This window comes from Eimeria mitis, genomic scaffold (assembly GCF_000499745.2).
Source record: "Eimeria mitis Houghton genomic scaffold, Emh_scaff2040, whole genome shotgun sequence".
NCBI lineage: Eukaryota > Apicomplexa > Conoidasida > Eucoccidiorida > Eimeriidae > Eimeria > Eimeria mitis.
Window position 1 is genome coordinate 2337 of NW_013570364.1, and position 2994 is coordinate 5330.

Here is a 2994-nt window from a genome sequence, read left to right on the forward strand (position 1 = left end):
TAGAAAGATATTGTAGAGAGGGACTTCACATCTATGAATTGTGCTGCTGCTGCTGCTGCTGCTGCTGCTGCTGCTGCTGCTGCTGTTGCTGCTGCTGCTAAGGCTGCTGCTGTTGCTGTTGGTGTTGCTGATCTTGCGGCTACCCCTGCTGTTGCTGCTGTTGATGTTGCTGCTGCTATCAACGTCACAGCTGCTGCTGCTGCTGCTGCTGCTGCTGCTATTGCTGCAGCTTAGACTGCAGCAGCTGTTGCCTGAGTTGCAGCAGCAACAGCAGCAGCAGCTGCTGCTGCTGCTGTTGGTGATGCGGCTGCTGCTGCAGTTGCTGCAGTTGTTGGAGGGTCTGCCTGCTGTCTGTCCTGCTGCCTTTGCTGCTCCTGGTGCAGCAGCAACAACGGGAGTTCCCGCTGCTGCTGCTGCTGCTGCTGCTGCTGCTGCTGCGGTTGCTGCTGCTGCAGCAGGAGCAACAGGGGGTGCTGCAGCAGCAAAAAGAACAGCAGCAATTAAACTTGTTGAAATAAAAAATAAATTTATACAAAAAAACAAACAGATGCATGCATACACCCCAATAAATACAGAAGGCTGCAACTGCTGCTGCTGAGGCTTCGCCGCTGCAGCCCTAAACCCTAAACCCTAAACCCTAAACCCTAAACCCTTGATCCTAAACACTACACGCTAAACCCTAAATAAATAAATATTTTCTTGAATATAATGTGTTTTGAGTTTTCATCTGAAAACACTCAACTTACATAAACCCTAAACCCTAAACCCTAAACCCTAAACCCTAGGCGGTGACCCGCCAGGACCACCAAGTGCACTACAAGCTGAGCAAACCCTGAGGGTTTAGGGTTTAGGGTTTAGGGTTTGGGGTTTAGGGTTTGGGGTTTGTAGCTGTTGAGGGTCGCTCTCCGTAAACACGAGCCGAACCCAACAGCAGCAGCAACAGCAGCAGCAGCAGCAGCAGCAACAGCAGCAGCAGCAGCAGCAGCAGCAGCAGCAGCAGGTGCCTGCTGGTGTAGGTATTTGCCTTTGCTGCAGCAGAGGCGAAGACAAACAAAAACAACAGAGGCAGCGATAGATCTATAGAAGCAGAGGGAGAAGGAGAACGCGCTATATACAGATAGAGACAGATATATATATATATATATATATATATATATATATATATATATATATATATATATATATAGAGAGAGAGAGAGAGAGAGAGAGAGAGAGAGAGACAGAGACATATATATATATATATATAGACAGAGACAGAGACATAGATATATACAGAGAGAGAGAGAGACAGAGATATATATATACAGAGAGAGAGAAACAGAGACAGATACAGAGAGACAGAGACAGAGATATATATATACAAAGAGAGAGAGAGAGACAGAGAGAAAGTTAGCGTCACGCAGACAGAGAGAGAGATATATAGTGATAGAGATAGAGAAACATAGATAAAGAGAGAGACAGAGACGAAAGCAGAACAGACACAGAAGGTGAGTAGGAGACAAGACAAAGTACAGGAGGAAGGAGAGACAGAAGAAGAATAGAGAGAAAGAAAGAGAGAGAAAGAGGAGAGAAGCAAAGAAGCAGAGAAAAAAAAAAAATATTTCGCTGCTAGCAATGAAAGCTGCAGAGTGGTTTGTCTTCGACTTGGGCAGCCACAGCGCCCGCGTCGGCATCGGGGGGGCCTCCGTGCCGGCGTTGTGTGTGCCTTTGCATGAAGGTATAAAAAAACAAACAAAAAAAAACAAATAAACAAATAAATAAAAACATGTAGAAGAAAGAACAAATGCACTAATATACTACTTGCTCATAGTTGAAAGAGATAAAGCAATGCCCCCAGCTAGCTAGCAAACGGTAGAGCGAGAGGGTGTTGGTTAGCTAGCTGGGTTTTTGTGGGTGGTAAGGGTTTATGTTTAGCTAGCTAGCTGGCTATCATCTATCTGGCTAGCTAGCTGGCTAGCTAGCTGGCTAGCCAGGTGGTTAGAGTTCTACGGGTCGGTGTGTTAGCTGGTGGGGTTGCGGGGATGTGGGTGGTTGCTGCAGAGGGTGTTATAGAGAGGGGAGTGGTAAGAGACTGGGGTGCGCTAGAGAATTTGTTGTCTTCTTCTGTTTCTTCTGTCTCCGAGAGAACAAGAGAAGGGGACAGAGACAGAGACAGAGGAGAAACAGACAAAAATTGTGGCCTTCAGTTTCTGGTTACAACCCCACCACTTGAAGACCTCGAAGGCAAACAAAAACTTTTGCAAATTCTCTTTGAAAATTTTGCTGCAGAAGCCGTAGCTCTGTTGCCAAGGGCCCCCCTAGGACTCTTCGCATCCGGTATAGCTACACTCCTCCTGCTCCTGCTGCTGCATCTGCTCCTGCTGCTGCTGCATGCGCTGCTGCTGCTGCCTGCGCCGTTGCTGCAAACTTCTTCTTGTTGGTATACATCCTGCTGCAACTGCTGCTGTGTAATCCGTAGTTGAGCATCCACAGTGCCGGTAGTACTAGGAGCAGCAACAGAAGCAGCAGCAGCAACGACAGCAGCAGCAGCAGCAGCAGCAGCAGAAGTTGTATGTTCTGGGTGCCTCTTTAGGACAGAGTCGAGGGTTGGTGGTGGAGATGGGCCACGGGCTGACGAGCGCTGTGCCGGTGTTCGATTGCTACGAGCTGCAGCACGCAACATTCCGCATGCTAATAGGCGGCAAGCATAAACCCTAATAGATCTTCACAAACCCTAAACCCTAAATTCATCTTCTAGAGAGCCATACACGCCAAACCCTAAACCCTAATACACCCTGATAAACCCTCGTAAACCCTAGAGAACCCTAATAAACAAAAAATTTTCAAACCCTAAAACTTAAACAACCCTCCACATACTTGCAGCCGCCGCAGCCAAAACCCTAATAGGCCCTATTATACTAACATCAATGCTAGCCAAACGTAACAAACCCTAGTTATTAGCCAGCAACACTAAACCCTAAACCCTTCTCACAAACCCTGTTCACTCTTCAAGGG